The sequence below is a fragment of the Amblyomma americanum genome, chromosome 10 (assembly GCF_052857255.1).
Source record: "Amblyomma americanum isolate KBUSLIRL-KWMA chromosome 10, ASM5285725v1, whole genome shotgun sequence".
In the NCBI taxonomy this organism is placed as follows: Eukaryota; Metazoa; Arthropoda; class Arachnida; order Ixodida; family Ixodidae; genus Amblyomma; species Amblyomma americanum.
The window spans coordinates 98743802-98761291 of record NC_135506.1 but is presented as its reverse complement, the minus strand read 5'-3'; the positions used below and the strand labels follow the sequence as shown (position 1 = coordinate 98761291).

The window sequence follows — 17490 nt, the reverse complement described above, 5'->3', positions numbered from 1 at the left end:
ATAACGATTCTTTGCTCTCACATCACACCTAACGCTAAAATATTCCCGTTACCCACTCATACCCGTCCTGCCAGTTTTGTTTTTTTCCTGGGGCATTGGCGGTATCTGTTGCTTGGGGAATCTTTTGGAGCAACGTGCTTGTACCGACGGCGCGCCAAGTCTTTCAAAAAGTGTATTTTTTGTGTATATTTCCGCTTTTGCACCAAAAGTATTCACGTGGCGGCGAAAAAAAATTGCTGGGGTTTAGCATTGACAATCACGAAGTATTGTGCGTAAGCACAGTTTTGTAGAGAGAGCTACACTGGGGCTACCAGTCGAGCATTTCGCTGCACATGGGAGAGGCCAGCTGTGCGCATGCGCCGTTACCATGGAAACCGAAGTGGAGCAAAGTGCGGCGGGCGCGTCGCCGTCGCTGCGGCCGCGCGCCCGCTCCACCATCAAAGCCGAGGGTGACGTCACGCGGATGAGCAGTTGTTCGCATGCGCCAATACCATGGTAACCAGAGAGAACCCATAGCTGCTCCGCGTTCTTCGTCGCCGCCTCACCGCACGCGACGAAGACAAAGTTGAGGTAATACTCCACAAAATGATGAAGAGGGCACTTGACCTTCCTGTGTCCACCACCAATGCGAGACTTCTTGCATTGGGAGTGGTGGACACTTTTCAGGAACTCAAGGAAGCCCATCTCACAAATAAATACACGAGGCTAGCCCAAACGAAGTCGGGTCGGCACTTGCTAGCCCGCCTTCACATCCAACATGATTTTCACATTCAGGAGCGGGTCCGAGTGCCCGAACTCTGGAGACGCGCCGCCAGAGTTCGACCCCTCCCCACTAAGATGGACAAGGAGGATCACAGTGGTCGTCGTCAGGCTAGGGCGGAAGCCTTAGCGCACCACTATGGCAACAAACATGGTGTCTTTTACGTAGATGTAGCTGGGCCTACCCACGGGGGGTGGTACACGGCCGCGGTCATACATCAAGAAATACAGGTGGATGGGCTTTCCTTTCGAGCCCCAGGCACAACACAAGCTGAAGAGGTTGCCATCGCCCTAGTGGCTTCTGATTCAAAATCCAAACACATAATAACAGACTCGCGTTCGGCATGTCGCAATTATTAGGCTGGCTGGATAACTCCACTAGCTGAACGAATACTAAGGAATTGCAGCCGGGACACCGATCCTACACCCCGCTGCCTGGTTTGGACTCCGGGCCATCAGTGCCTAGCAGGAAACGAAGCTGCAGACGCGGCGGCCGGAGCACTCATTCACCGGGCGTTCCCATTGGCTCCTGAGCACCTGGAACCTGAAGGTAGCTACTTAATCTCCTTCAAAGCTATCACATCCTATTATAAGGATAGGCATCGCCTCTACCCGGCCCCTGCAAAGGGACTGGGGAAAGCAAACTAACGCGTTCTACTAGGATTATTCACGAACACAATGCTGTGCCCGGCAGTACTAAAACACTTCGATCCCGCGTTCACTGGCAGGTGCAAACATTGTGGGGAGGTAGCTGACACCTACCATATGGTTTGGGCTTGCCAGCGCAACTCAGCTCTCTCCCCCCACCCCAACCCTACCAGAGAGGAATGGGAGGCTGCCCTGCTTGGCTGTTCGGACCTTCAGTCCCAAAAGGCTTTGGTCAAGAGGGCTAAGCTGGCGGCTTCGACCAATGGGGTCCCGGAATAAGGACTCCACCCATTGCGGGGCTCTTTAAAGAGCCTCACCTTTTTCATTAAATAAAGGCTTTTCACCACCACCACCGCACGCCACTCTATCACCCCAACCCCTCGTTGGATGCGCAGGATTGCGCATAAAAGGTGGAGATGTAGTGGGCGTCTGCATCACAACATTTGTCATGCATGCAGAGAAGGAGAGTCCAGCCGCAGCTAAACGGCGGTATAGACAAGAGAAGATGAACTCTTCCGGTCCTGAGGTTGTCGCCTGGAAGTTGGTTTGAACCAAATAAGAACGCTGGAGGCTGTGTGTACGTGACACAAGGTGTCAACGCTGTCAGACGTCTCCCTTCGATCGCGTGAATGATGGTGAAGCCTGCTGTGTTCGGCTTCTGGAAAGCGGTACTATCATCCAAGGAGTCTTCGTGGCACCGGGAACATCTGTCAAGCAGACGATTGAGGGGGTTGCTACGTGTATACATGTCTACGGCACGGTTTCACAGTTGTGTGTGACTTTGGGTGATCTAAACAGGAAACATGACTCTCTTAGTCAGTGTATGAAAGAAAAGTTCGACTTGAATTTAGCTTTAGACCCTCACGTCCAGACTACACAATGGGGAACTACTATAGAGCTTGTATACTAAAGAGGCTCTACCAAACCGAAATACTGTATAGACAAAATTGAAACCGCTGCATGCTACTTCACAGATCATCGGGCAGTCTTCGTCTCTGTCAAGCAAAATGAATAAAAGATGTGTATACGCAATGTTTCTCATTGCTACACATACAGTGACCTCAACAAGCTCAGCCAGGGAAACGTACCCCCCGCTACGTATGTCCTGGCATAGCCGAGCGAAGCCACTGCCTATTTTTTTGCAGATAGACATGACCGCTAAGTATCTGAAAGGGCGATTGGGGTGTCCACTGGCCCAGAGAGCCAGTTATGCGCATCTTGAACTTTTTCATCGTCAATACCAATTTACCCAGTGCTCGCCGGCGGCATATGCTCCAGCGCCGCGTTTCGGCAGCACAGTTGACAACGCCATTGCGTATTGGTTTGTAAATTGGTTGGTTTTTGGGGAAAGGAAACGGCACAGTATCTGTCTCACTTCTCGGTGGACACCTGAACCGTGCCGTAAGGGAAGGGATAAAAGACGGGCTAAGAGAAGCTTCAAAGGAGGAAAGAGGTGCCGTAGTGGAGGGCTCCGGGATAATTTTTTTAGCGTCGACTTTAACATGCACTTACATCGCACGGCACATGGGTGCCTTTCCATTTCGCCTCCATCGTAACGCGGCCGCCGCGAACGGGATCGAATCCGGGTACTCCGGATCAGTAACCGAGTGCCCTAGCTACTGGGCCCCCGCGGCGCGTTGCGTATTGGTTTAATGCCGTGTTTCTGCCACAATGTTGCCCACGCCAACGCATGCAGCGTGCGTCCCTCTGTCACTACCGCCACTTATTTCAAAGCGCGAATATTAGTTTGATACTAGTATTAGTTGACGAAGAAGGCGATGTGCAATGAAATACGCGAGAGTGTGTTGCAATTTAATACGAGGAATGATCGGCTGCGGCGATAGTCTAGTAATCTCGTGCGGTGGCCAGCGAAGCTGATCTGTTCGCGCCTCGGCGGACTCGAATAGCAGTCGCGGTAATACTTATTTTATTTATTTATTTATGTTTTGACCAAGGTCACATTCAAGGGAAAGCTTCACACAAACTCGGTGATCCGATTTGACGCGGTGAGGTATAGTGTTTTCCCGCTAAAACAGCTTGAAGCGAGATGACAGAAAAGAGTCCACTGTCGCCAAGCGGCCGTGATACCCCCATTAGGGGCTCCAGACAATGGGCGTCGACCGAAGTTGACATGCCTTCGTGGTGGCCATTTCAAGAAATACTAGTTCTGCTCAGTGAGGGTTGCGTAAGAACGCTAGAATATATAGCCATGGTGTGGCACGCCAGCACGTGAATCCGGCCTGGCTAGCTTAAACTGCTAAGAAATTCGGAGGGTACTACAGCTGTGTTTTAGGGCTATGACGAGATAGGATTATTGGGTCCCTTTCGACTTGTGCTCACATTTGATCATTATTTCGCAGACACGAACACTGTCTGCAGGACGCTGTGGCTGAAGAAGAGGAGTGACCGAGCTAAAAACTTAAGAGTGCGGGAACTGCACGTTGAAGACACATGGTTCTGACTGAAGAATCAGTGCGTTTTAGAAGTGCACATCCGTGTGGTGCTATTGAGGACGGCGACAACTGCAACTTTTATGACTCAGTCGCACCCTCTTCACAGTGTCTTTACGCCAACTAATCCGCTCAGTTCCATTAGACGTTCGTGACAACTCTCAATGGCACCGGCCAGCTAGGTGCGTAGAAACCACCGGCTTCCATTAAGGCTTCGTCTGTACTAAAGGGAGAAAATTGCACTCGGTCTAGAATCACAGCAAGAAATGCCAGTCTCTCGAGGCAACCCGAAATCACTACTGGATCCCAGCACTGGCACCCAGGACGCCATTCCTATCAATCAGGCAAGCGATTTCCTGTTTGAGCCGTAGAAATTGCGATAATAACAAAATAAATACCAAGGAACTAAGAAGAGGAATGTTTTGGAACTCGCGAAAACCTCACACATACTGTACTAAGGGGAAGTGTTTGATGTCTTCCAGCTTTACTGGATTCGCCGACTAAACGTTACTTCAATGTATGTAGTTTACTAGGCTGCCGCACGTGTGGAGATTGAAGACTGGCAAAAACTAGTAGAAACGAAAAAAAAACCTCGAAATTGTTATGGAGCAGTTAATTCTAGAATATCGATGAAAACTCCTTTATGTAGAACTTAATGTTGAATGAACAGTCGAACTGTACACAGTGCTTATCACATTTGGCGACTCAAGCTGCCGCAGCAAACTAGTGCCGCGCAGATGGTGTAATAGACGTTTCAGCTACCAATTTAAAAATAACGCTATAGCTACGGCGGTTGAAATAAAAAATAATTTAGAACAAACTCTCAACCGCCGAGGATGACCGGATATTTAAAACTATGCTAATATAGGGTACATTATCCAGACCACTTAGGCATCGGACCACACGAGCGCGACTGGCCCTCACAGTCGCCTGGGAGTCGCTGCCGGTGCCCCACCCGCCCCGCCTCCGGATACGGGGCGGTCTAGTTTTGGCTACTAGGCTTTGTTCCGGTGCAGTGGCAGCGGTGGGGATGGGTTGGCCGGGGCCCATCTTCTGAGGATGCGAAACCCCATGGGAGTGGCAGCGACTCCCAGGCGACTGTGAGGGCCAGTCGCACTCGTGTGGTCCGAAGCCTGAGCGGAGGCAGGCTTGGGGGCACACTCAGTATGGACCCATGAAATCCGACACGGAAGGCATGTGCCTAAGTTCAAAAGGTGTTAAAATACATGCTACTCGCCTCCGCACGCGGGGGCATGCGCGTCTGGCGGCCGACGCGCCGGTTTCTGGCTACGGAGATGCCGGCTCCGCGCGGGGGCTTACAGCAGCCAAGCTCCTCAGAAGCGATGTCCTCGGGGAGGCACCCTCACGGCTGACCACGGGGCCATCGGTGTCATTGTGGCACGCCGAGGTAGGGGGGCGTAGTACGACCAGCGCAAAAACCGTCGATGCTGTGGAGTACCGGCGTAGTAGGCCCGGGCCATCTCACCCAAAGCCACGTTCTTGGTTTGTGGCCCGGTCAGCCCAGCCTTGAACACTCTCTCCTCACTTGGCGTGGAGAATGTTAGGCGAGAAAATAAGGGCATGGTTGGTTGTTTAGAAGCATAAGCGGGTCTCGCCGGAGGTGTTAGGTGTCGGTGCCGAGGGCAGGAGGCCGGACAGGCTTACGACCTAAGCCTCTACTGGCCGAATCCCACCGCATATACATCCGGTGTCTGAAAAACCGCGAAAAGCACTCGACGGCAAGTAGCTGGCAGGTCCGTAACAAACCCTGAAAGTCGTGGAGGGGCTCGAGGTAGCTGACCCCGGGTTAGGTTTTCCTGTCTCCGGCGGTCGGAGCCCGTTGCGTTTGTGCGTGGTCGGGTATTCCGTGAGCGGGACGGCTCCATTGGGCAATCTTGATGCTCCCAGCTGTGCGTCGCTATGTATCTTTTACACCCCCCCCCCTTATTTTTTTCCTTTTCCCCACCTATTACGTGTTGTAAATGTATAGTGCCTTCGGGCCTTTTCATTTATCTTCATTGGATTAAGCCTGTTGTTACATAGTGGTGCAGGCAGGGGCTTACTTTTTTCATTCTTTTTGGTTGCCCCAACCTAACAAATGTCCAGAGGACTGATGATGATGCTAGAGATGGGCCCACCAGCTCAAAAATGACAAGAAGGGTTCGTTCTTTCATAGCGATGTTTTTGTGGGTAGCACTGCACGACTGCTGTTTTCGTCAGAAAGCTATTTCTGTTGCGACTACAAGCGAATGTGTTGTACTACAAAAGGCGTTGCTGTAAAAAAAAAAGCATAGCGCTATCATAATGGGCCAGAAACACATATTTAAATCATCGCGGAATGTACATTTCCCCTTCTAAACAAATCATTTGCTTTCCTTACTCGTTCTCATACAACTGGTAATCTTTTCTTCTGATTTAGTGTTTAAATCGACGAACAAGACTTATGCCTTAACACTGCGCTTTATACGCTTCTGGGCCGGGAATTTTAAAACTTGACTATGCCACGATTCCGATATATTTTCGGAAGACGGAAAGCCTGTTACCGACAGAATGGGGCAGAAAGCAAAGCATTAAGTGAAAACTTAAGGAAAGGCTTTATTGCTACCTGAACGTGCTTCTTTCTTCATTTTATAAAAATGCTATACTGTCAAAACGACAACAGTCCAGATGTAAAAAAATTAGAACCAAACGAAAATTGCTTCATCTAGCGCGGCTATTAGCTGCACCTCACCGTTATATCTGTCCCGGCTTTGTCCACGCATAGAGCCACAACGATTCTGTTATTTTGAAAACAGCTGCAGCAATGCACAGTGATTGCTTTCGCCCGGCGGTCGCGTCTTCACTTGATTCTTTAGTGCGCAAAAGCGATGGCACAACTAGTAACGAAACAAGAAGCGAATACTAACCCAGCTACGATACGCTAGAAACATCTGCAGAGCTACAGAGTGGCCTCAGTTTGTGCCGAACGTGGGTGTAATTCAATCATCAATGCAAGAGGCACTGTGCTTATTGAGGGAAATTTTCTTACGCTGCATTTTATGGGTGGTGTTGGTGGTAAAAAATTTATTATAGAAAACACTGCTCTTCCGCAACCGGGAGGGGCCCTTAGTTCCGTGCTCCTACGGCCTTGTCAGTTTACTGTGTCCGCTGAACGATTTGCTTTGTTCCTCTGGACACTAGTTGGACAGCACGGCCTCCCACTGCTATGGTTGTGGGTTCCAGATTTTTGGGCCCAAAGGCATGCTCTTTGGCAAGCCCATTTAGTGTGATGCAGTGTGGGGGTGTTCACCGCATAGTGGACATGTGTTGGGTCATTATGTTGGGTAGATGTGGTGTAAGAGGCGGATGTGTTCTTATGTCTTTGTTTCTAACCGCCTCTTAGCTATGGCTTCTTCCCGCGTCATCTCCTTGTGCAGTGGGAGGGGGGAGGGGGGGTAGACTCCCAGATTTAGCTTTTGATGGTTGATAAGGATCTCGCTGTACGGTTCTGGGACCGGCTCCGGGGCCGCTGAGTCATCTTACGGGCCCTGTTAGTAAGGCTTCGGACTACGGTGTACGCACGCTGATTATAGCTTTGAGCCAGTGGCGGGGCGCTGCTTGTGCGAGTGACAATGACTCCCTCTACAGCTAGATAATTTCGTTTAGTCGATGCTTCGTGTGCGAAAAGATCAACTGAAAGGCTATCAAGTTAGCAACAATTTTGCAAAAATGAGTCCCAAGATAATGGAAGGAGACATAGCTTCGGTTCTACGTTTCCCCATACCAGGAGTCTCAAAATAATTTCACTATGCAGGGCACATTGAGAAAATTTTTTCCCTTGAGGGCCAGAAGCCAGAAAATGAAAAAAAGAGGGGAGGGGGTCAATAACAATGCAGTTTGTTTTGGAGGGGGGGGGGGGTGTGAATACTGTAAATCTTGATGTGCGCTAAATGAAAGAAACTATGAAGAAAGTTGGCACTGTCAAGAAAAGTTTGTAGCTTGACAACGCTTAATAACGACAAGGCATGTAATATCTGGCGTAAGGCCTTGTGCGGAGACGATTCGCATGGTGGCTTTGAGGTGGTCGTCTGGCATTCTTGAACTCAGAGTAGATGTGTTCGCTTTCAATAAAGAGAAGAGGTGCTCGCACGAGTCTGTGCTCACGAACATGGCAGTGATCCATGTCTCTTGGTACTGCAGTGTTTGGAAAACTGTCTTTTCTAAAGAGTGTAAAACTTCGTGGTACGCGCGTCTTCAAACTTCTGTCGTAATGTGGCTTGAAGTTCAATACGCTCCATTTGTAACTCAGGCTCAACATCGACGACTCGCACAGCGAAGTGCACAGTGAAAATTTCGAACTCCTTGCAAAAGTTGGTGATATCTTGAAAACAGCTATTGCATTCTCCATCGAGATTGCGGAGGAAATCGGCGCAAACATCGCGAGGTTCTTGGGCAACGTTTCCTATTGACGTGAGAGTTGGGAAGTGATCGCTGTGCCGATCTTGTAGTTTGACCTGAAATTCACCAACGTCGTCGCTTATTCTAGTTATGGTTATTTTGTTTTCGCTGTAGTTTTTCGTTCAAGGTGTTCACGTGATCACATAGGTCTGTGAGAAATGGAATTCAGGTAATGAAGCCACTTCTCATTTTAAAGAAGCTGTCGACTTCTTCTGTGAAGTCAAAAAACCTCTTCACGTCGGTGCACGTTAAATACCCCAGGTGGCCGAAATTATTCCGGAGCCCCCCACTACGTCACCTCTTTCCTCATTTCTTCGTTCAGTGCCTCCTTTATCCCTTCGCTTACAGCGCGGTTCAGGTGTCCGCCGATATGTGAGACAGATACGGCGCCATTTTCCTTTCCCCAAAACACCAATTTTCAACCAATTCTTTTCCGCGGTTCAACCAGCGCACGTCCGTGTGTTATATATAGGATCTCATTATGATTGCATTCTTCCTGTTGTAACATAGAAGTGGACTGACGATGGTTGAGCGCTCTTGAACGAATGAACTTCACTGCGCCGAACACTGCGTGCGTGACAGAATTTGTATTCAGTGTCTTGCTGCATAGAGCTTCTTGGTGTAAGATGCGGTGCACAGCCATCAACTGTTCAGTGACTCCGAGCCCTTCAAGCTTATTTCCCAAACGTCCTTCAAGACCCCTCCTGCTTCTGACCATTGACGGAGCACCGTCGGTCGCCACACATCATCCGCTCCCACCGCAAGCCGCTACGCTCAACAAGTCCTTCAAGCACCGAAATCGTACGCTCTTGTAGTGCTGCCTTTCAATGGGACATTGCTCAGTTGTTCTGCCAAGTTGAGGTTTTAAAGGGAAAGCTCAACTGCTCCGCTCGGTAGCTTCTTCGCCGTGTGCGCGAGTTTGACTTTGAATTGAGGAGAAACCATGTGACAGCTATGACGTCACTCAGACGCCGCCGCCGCCGCCGTTGAAACCGAGCGCTCACCTCTGTTTCTATAGGCCGTCGGAGGCCGCCGCGGTGGCTGAGTGGTTATGGCGCTCGGCTGCCGGCCCGAAGAACGCGGGTTCGATCCCGACCGTGGCGGTCGAATTTCGATGGAAGTGAAATTCTAGAGGCCCGTGTATTGTGCGATGTCAGTGCACGTTAAAGAACCCCAGGTGGTCGAAATTTCCGGAGCCGTTCACTACGGCGTCCCTCAAAGCCTGAGTCGCTTTGGGACGTTAAACCCTCATAAGCCATAAGCCTATAGGCCGTCGGCGTTGACAACGTTCTAGATTCCGATAATTTTCTGATGGCTCCCTGGGGCAGTAAACGCCTCAATCACGCTTTGAGACACGTGGCTGTGGTGAGACAGAGATGTGGGTTGCGTGCATTACCGCTGACAACGTTTGCCAGACACGCGGCACTGCAGCAAGAGGCCGCATCATTCATTAAGAGAGCAACCTCTCGCGATCACCCATGAACTGCCACCTGGCGGGGTGGAAGGGTGGCCGCGCTGTCTATTCGGTGTCCGGAACGAACTCAACGTTATAGACGCCAAGCCACGTCTAGCTGCTCGATACACCACCGCTTAGCAAGAGTGAGCTTAGCCAAGTATAAGTACGCATAACCGTCTGTTTTCGCTTTGTCTACGTAGGTTTAGCTGTGGTAAACCTTTGCTTAATTTTTCTTTCCACGCCCCTAATAAAGAAAGCACACCGCCACCGTACTGGGTGAAAGGCTTTTGTTACCGAATTCTGCTTTAATGCTGGGACAGATAGGGCCGGCGGTTTCAAGCAAGCAGGTTTCCCAAATAACTGGTCGGTGGAAGGTTTTGCTATTATATGGGAAATAATGAAGCGTGCGCACTGCGTTTCTTCCGCTGCTTTGGCAGGCTTTTGGAGAAATTTCGCTGTTTTCCGAGTGACGCCTTCAGTTCATACACTTTGTCATCGCACATCTTTCCAGTTAAAGCACCGTATTTTTTATGATGACAGGAGAGGAAGTGGCGTCGCACGTTGTAATTGTTCGGCACATACCGGGTCTGACGGCAGATGAAACACATCACCTTGTTCCGCCAATCAGTGAAAAAACACGACTGTTCCTATCGAGGTTGAAAACACCGCGTTTCACCTTCAACTTTTCGTTTAGTTGGGGACTTTGAGAATGACATTCCAAACCTGCACTTTCACTGTAAAAACCTGTGTTCTTACCGCTGCAAGGGCTGAGGAAAATATTGCAATAGATGCAGCAGAAGTGAAATTGGAGTCACAGCAGGCTATCGCCGAGTGGCGTTCGGTATGGTGACGTGCTTAATAAAGCTTCCCAAATAATGTTACACAGGGTGTGAAAAGCAGGAAAAACCCTCCCCAAAAACGTGGTTTTTGTATGCGGTATACAGATTTCGAATGTCAGCGAGTGGAAAGTGGGGTAAGGGGCACGCAACAAGTACTTCTGTCCAAGAGGGTCACTCCTCAACGGAAACTTTATGCCTTTGTAGGAACGCTCGCATGGTACTGCGATTATGGGTACTCACTGAAAGCGCTGAAGGAAACAAGCAAAGGTGGTGGCCAGCTTAATTTTATCTTCATTCCATGTGCCTTAGACACCCCTGGAATTGCATGATCTCCGATTGCTAAATGCAGTCGACAATCACCACCAACAACTAAACGTGCAGCCATTCACACTTGTAGCCTTTATAACCTTGGTTTTAAGGCCTTTCGAGCCGCAGTTTTGTTGTTAAACTACTGTAACGGGGAAAGAACGTACGTGTAGGTAAGAGCGGGGTTTCTGAAATGAGGGAGGACAAAGCTTTCGTAGGGTTGCTGATAGTCAGGAAGTCCGTGGCTTGATGATCGAGCGGGAAGAAATAAACGGTAGATGGGGATCCTTTGTCCCGCTTTAAGTAAGGAGGTGAGAACTTAACAAGAGCTGCAGGCACCAATCAACCCTCCCCCCCCCCCCCCCAAAAAAAAGTAAAAAAATAAAAAAGAACTTCGGAAACTTAAGAATGCGATTTCACTGAATGAACAAAACTGCATTGTTGCTGGAGCGCCCCGGGAGATGGGTAATGGGTCAGTTTACAGGTTACCTGCGCCGTGACTGCTGACAAGTGCATCGACCGTGCCTTTTGTAACCAGCTCAATACTTTCGCCTTGTACAAGACGACAGTTCGTGACTCACTGACAAGGATAAAAGAAAAAGTAGGAAGTTACTGCCTTTCAATTTCCACACCCGAGTTTTCCACTGTGGTGTGGAAATCGTCCACTTCCAGACAGCTTCCCCTAGCTCTGCAGCGCAGGATACGCAAGAAAGGGAAGGGGGCTGGATTTTGTCTCTTTGCTACCGTGCCTTTAGGAGTGGGTTCATTAGAGATTCGTAAGGGTGCAAAAGAGCGAGAGGGTTGTTCGACGCCTCGCTTCTTGTGTGCTTTTGAAAGCAGCTGACATCCATCTGGAGGTAACGCAGATTAAGGAACCCCTCCCTCTTTTATAGTACGCAGAGGATCAGTGCTGTCAGCGGACGTAACTTTTTGGCCGATTTTTTTTTTTGGTAAGAAAGCCTGGTGGTGAAGCTGACTCGTGAAGACGGCACTAGATTTACGAATAAAAGATAAAACTTGGGGTGCCGGCAGGCCGCAGGCTGCAGCTGTTGGGGCCGCGCGTTTGAGAACCCTGCTCTATACAGAGCGCAAGCTAACCCATTCAGAAGTAGAGCTAATAATCCGGTGCGCCTATTTCAAGACGCACGAAAAAAAAAGGTACTGTGATTTTCCAACTTTATTTCTTGCTAATAGCGGCGGTACATTCTAACGTTTTCTTGTGGGCTTATTTGTGCGTAAATAGTGTATATAGTCGCGCCTCCCACCCCCTACACTTTCTGTCTCTCGCTCCTATCTGTACTTCACCTATGTATCCTCTCTCTGACCCTTTATTTCCGCCGGTCCTAGCGTTTTTTGTCCTTATTACCAGGAAATGTCGGCATAGCACGACATTTCACAAAAACAGCAAACGATACATAGCAACGAAGAAAAACCAAAAGAGCACGCAGAACACAATGTATATATAAAAAGCATATCTGACGATGTGATCAGCCAGCCACACGTAGGCATCGTGCAATTGAAATTCGCGCAATGCAACAAGGGCTCTACCCGCCGCGGTGGCTCAGTGGTTAGGGCGCTCGGCTACTGTTCCGGAGTTCCCGGGCTCGAACCCGACCGCGGCGGCTGCGTTCTTATGGAGGCAAAACGCTAAGGCGCCCGTGTTCTGTGCGATGTCAGTGGACGTTAAAGATCCCCCGGTGGTCGAAATTATTCCGCAGCCCTCCACTACGGCACCTCTTTCTTCCTTTCTCCTTTCACTCCCTCCTTTATCCCTTTCCTTAAGGCGCGGTTCAGGTGTCCAACTATATATGAGACAGATACTGCGACATTCCCTTTCCCCCAAAGCCAACTATTATTATTAACAAGGGCTCTACTCTTGAGAGCCCCTCGGAAATTCCGCCGCCTGTTTTTGGATTCATTCTTTTGTGTCAATCAGTCGGTCCCATCGTGGATGCTTCAGTCAGTAGACAGCAATTGGCTTGGCTTGCAGAATTTTTGCTTCCGTTTTCATTTTTATTCTGCAATACACGGCTACCAGTACTACTTGTAATTCTAATATTAAAGTCTCAAGTGCCAAATATTGCGCACTGTTCTTTCCCCCTTCATAAAAACGCCCCGCCGCGGTGGCTCAGTGCTTGTGGCGCTCGGCTGCTGGCCCAAAAGTCGTGGGTTCGATCCCCGCCACGGCGGTAGAATTTCCATGGAGGCGTTATTCTTGAGGCCCCTGTACTGTGCGATGTCAGTGCACGTTAGAGAAGCCCAGGTGGTCGAATTTTCCGGAGCCCATCACTGCGGCGTCCCTCATAGCCTGTGTCCCTTTGGGACGTTAAACCCCCCATAAAATCCAAACCAAATCTTTTCATGAAAGAAGGAACAGCGAGACGGGAAGCTTGCGGCGCTAAGAGCAGTCCATTAATTAGCGCGCCAGTGCATTAGGGCTCGCCTTTCATGCGGGCAGCTGGCGGTACATGTATCGGCGGAGTCAGTGCGATGCTTTCTTCCCCCTCTTTTTTTCCCCAGACACCCCCGAAACATGGCTCCATTAGCGGTTTCGGCCGTGCTTAAAGCGCAGATTCCTACCCCACGCCACTGGGTCTAACACTCGCCGTGGTTCGGCGAGCGCGGACCGTTCAGCTGCTAACAAACACAAATGTCGCTGACGACGGGACTTCCATGTTTACGCTCCGCAGAACGGGGCTGTGAGAACTTCCCATCCATGCTCGCTGGAAATGAGCTCGGAGACAAAGTTTATAGCGACGATCAGTCCGTTTAACTTATTGCCGGCGATGTTCTAGCCTGCAGAGTAAAGGATGAACCAACAAGCGCAGTCAGTAGTACAGCGCAGTGCGCAGAATACCGGCCGTTTCACGTATTTTGAATAAAGGATTTACAAAAATAGGCAGGGGATTGATGTTGGAAGAAACAAGCGACACACTGCGACTAGCGGTTGCTCCTCAGTCTTAAAAAATTTGCCTAATTAGTTGTTCGCCTAAATCAATTGCGCATTTTTTTTACATTACCGTTCTGGTCAACTGCAATTCTTGAAAATGTATAGGGCGGTTTAGAAATAACCAATCTAGCGCTTAGTAGCAACGTATGCAACGTACGCCTGCACTGTACCTTTTTTTCAGCATTAAAAGAAAATCCTCAAAATATAAAAAATATTCTTACAACAACACGAACAAGACACGGACGCAGAGAAGAGACGCGCACATGAGTGCTGAACAGCGCTATAGTGTGTACGTCCCTTCTCAGCATCAGTAGTCAGCACAGCTGAGGAGGCTTCTCTAGAGCACTGGAGCGCTATGCTGCAGGACAAAGAGCGTGAAAAGTTACCGAAATCGGTTTGTTTCGGGCACTGCGCTAGTGCTTTTATCGTTTGTGCAGCTATGGGGCAGTGCTTTTGGTCCGGCAGCCTCAACTCAAGAGCTATATATATATATATATATATATATATATATATATATATATATATATATATATATATATATATATATATATATATATATATATATATATATATATATATATATATATATGTGTATGTATTCAAAGTTGAAAACGCTTCATTTAGCCATAGATTTATTTTGAGTCGACGTTTCGGACAGAGCCTGTCCTTTCTCAAGACTCTCTCTCTCTCTCTCTCTCTCTCTCTATATATATATATATATATATATATATAAGGGAAACCAACAGTTACAGAAACCAAGGTGCATAGGAGAATGTTTGTAATTTTTTTTATTTGTAGTGCCAATCAATCGGTTTAATGAAAATAACTTATAAAGCAGCAGAAAAAACAACCATGCCGCCGGTGGGATCCGAACCCACGACCTCCGAATATCGCGTCCGGTGCTCTTACCAACTGAGCTACGGCGACGGCTGTCCAATCTTCTGCTCTTGTGGGTATTTATGTTTTGCGTGTAAGCGAACCTTGAGAGTGTTCACCAGTGCCACCCTCGTCCATAGCGGTGGACGTAGCACGTCCTGTAATACCGCATGTGTGACGTAGAACGTCATCTAACGGTGAGGGCGGAAACTGTGCGAGAGCCCTCTTACGCTACCTATGGCATCAAGACTGCCAGAACCGAGACCCCCGTTAAGCTATTAGCAGACAAGGCAAATGAATTGAGGGGCTCGTTTGGCAAACATATTAAGGAAGCCAACAGTCACCGAAACCAAGGTGCACAGGGGAATGATTCTATTTTTTAAATATCTAGTACGAATCAATTAGTTTTTTCTTTAAAGAAAATTACTTATAAAGCAGCAGAAAAAACCATGCCACCGGTGGAATCCGAACCCACGACTTCCGAATATCGCGTCCGGTGCTCTTACCAACTGAGCTACGGCGACGGCTGTCGAATCTGCTGCTTTCGTGGGTATTTATGTTTTGCGTGTAAGCGAACCTTGAGAGTGTTCACCAGCGCCACCCTCGTCCATAGCGGTGGACGTAGCACGTCCTGTAATACCGCATGTGTGACGTAGAACGTCATCTAATGGCGAGGGCGGAAACTGTGCCAGAGCCCTCTTACGCTACCTATGGCATCAAGACTGCCAGAACTGAGACCCCCGTTAAGCTATTAGCAGACAAGGCAAATGAAGTGAGGGGCTCGTTTGACAAACATATTAAGGAAGCGAACAGTCACCGAAACCAAGGTGCACAGGGGAATGTTTCTATTTTTTAAATATCTCGTACCAATCAATTAGTTTCTTTCCTTTAAAGAAAATTACTTATAAAGCAGCAGAAAAAACCATGCCGCCGGTGGGATCCGAACCCACGACTTCCGAATATTGCGTCCGGTGCTCTTACCAACTGAGCTACGGCGACGGCTGTCCAATCTTCTGCTCTTGTGGGTATTTATGTTTTGCGTGTAAGCGAACCTTGAGAGTGTTCACCAGCGCCACCCTCGTCCATAGCGGTGGACGTAGCACGTCCTGTAATACCGCATGTGTGACGTAGAACGTCATCTAACGGTGAGGGCGGAAACTGTGCGAGAGCCCTCTTACGCTACCTATGGCATCAAGACTGCCAGAACCGAGACCCCCGTTAAGCTATTAGCAGACAAGGCAAATGAATTGAGGGGCTCGTTTGGCAAACATATTAAGGAAGCCAACAGTCACCGAAACCAAGGTGCACAGGGGAATGATTCTATTTTTTAAATATCTAGTACGAATCAATTAGTTTTTTCTTTAAAGAAAATTACTTATAAAGCAGCAGAAAAAACCATGCCTCCGGTGGGATCCGAACCCACGACTTCCGAATATTGCGTCCGGTGCTCTTACCAACTGAGCTACGGCGACGGCTGTCCAATCTGCTGCTTTCGTGGGTATTTATGTTTTGCGTGTAAGCGAACCTTGAGAGTGTTCACCAGCGCCACCCTCGTCCATAGCGGTGGACGTAGCACGTCCTGTAATACCGCATGTGTGACGTAGAACGTCATCTAACGGTGAGGGCGGAAACTGTGCGAGAGCCCTCTTACGCTACCTATGGCATCAAGACTGCCAGAACCGAGACCCCCGTTAAGCTATTAGCAGACAAGGCAAATGAATTGAGGGGCTCGTTTGGCAAACATATTAAGGAAGCCAACAGTCACCGAAACCAAGGTGCACAGGGGAATGATTCTATTTTTTAAATATCTAGTACGAATCAATTAGTTTTTTCTTTAAAGAAAATTACTTATAAAGCAGCAGAAAAAACCATGCCTCCGGTGGGATCCGAACCCACGACTTCCGAATATTGCGTCCGGTGCTCTTACCAACTGAGCTACGGCGACGGCTGTCCAATCTGCTGCTTTCGTGGGTATTTATGTTTTGCGTGTAAGCGAACCTTGAGAGTGTTCACCAGCGCCACCCTCGTCCATAGCGGTGGACGTAGCACGTCCTGTAATACCGCATGTGTGACGTAGAACGTCATCTAACGGCGAGGGCGGAAACTGTGTGGGAGCCCTCTTACGCTACCTATGGCATCAAGACTGCCAGAACTGAGACCCCCGTTAAGCTATTAGCAGACAGGGCAAATGAAGTGAGGGGCTCGTTTGACAAACATTAAGGAAGCCAACAGTCACCGAAACCAAGGTGCACAGGGGAATGTTTGTATTTTTTTAAATATCTAGGACCAATCAATTAGTTTTTTCTTTAAAGAAAATTACTTATAAAGCAGCAGAAAAAACCATGCCGCCGGTGGGATCCGAACCCACGACTTCCGAATATCGCGTCCGGTGCTCTTACGAACTGAGCTACGGCGACGGCTGTCCAATCTGCTGCTTTCGTGGGTATTTATGTTTTGCGTGTAAGCGAACCTTGAGAGTGTTCACCAGCGCCACCCTCGTCCATAGCGGTGGACGTAGCACGTCCTGTAATACCGCATGTGTGACGTAGAACGTCATCTAACGGCGAGGGCGGAAACTGTGCGAGAGCCCTCTTAGGCTACCTATGGCATCAAGACTGCCAGAACTGAGACCCCCGTTAAGCTATTAGCAGACAAGGCAAATGAAGTGAGGGGCTCGTTTGACAAACATTAAGGAAACCAACAGTCACCGAAACCAAGTGCACAGGGGAATGTTTCTATGTTTTAAATATCTAGTACCAATCAATTAGT

General features: G+C 48.9%; 1 non-coding gene across 1 annotated transcript; it reads right to left on the bottom strand.

The window, feature by feature from the left end:
• Positions 1–15646: 15646 nt before the first annotated feature.
• Positions 15647–15720, bottom strand: TRNAL-CAA (transfer RNA leucine (anticodon CAA)). Its single transcript has one exon. It is a non-coding gene; the product is annotated as a tRNA-Leu (tRNA).
• Between the last annotated feature and the right edge of the window lie 1770 nt (positions 15721–17490).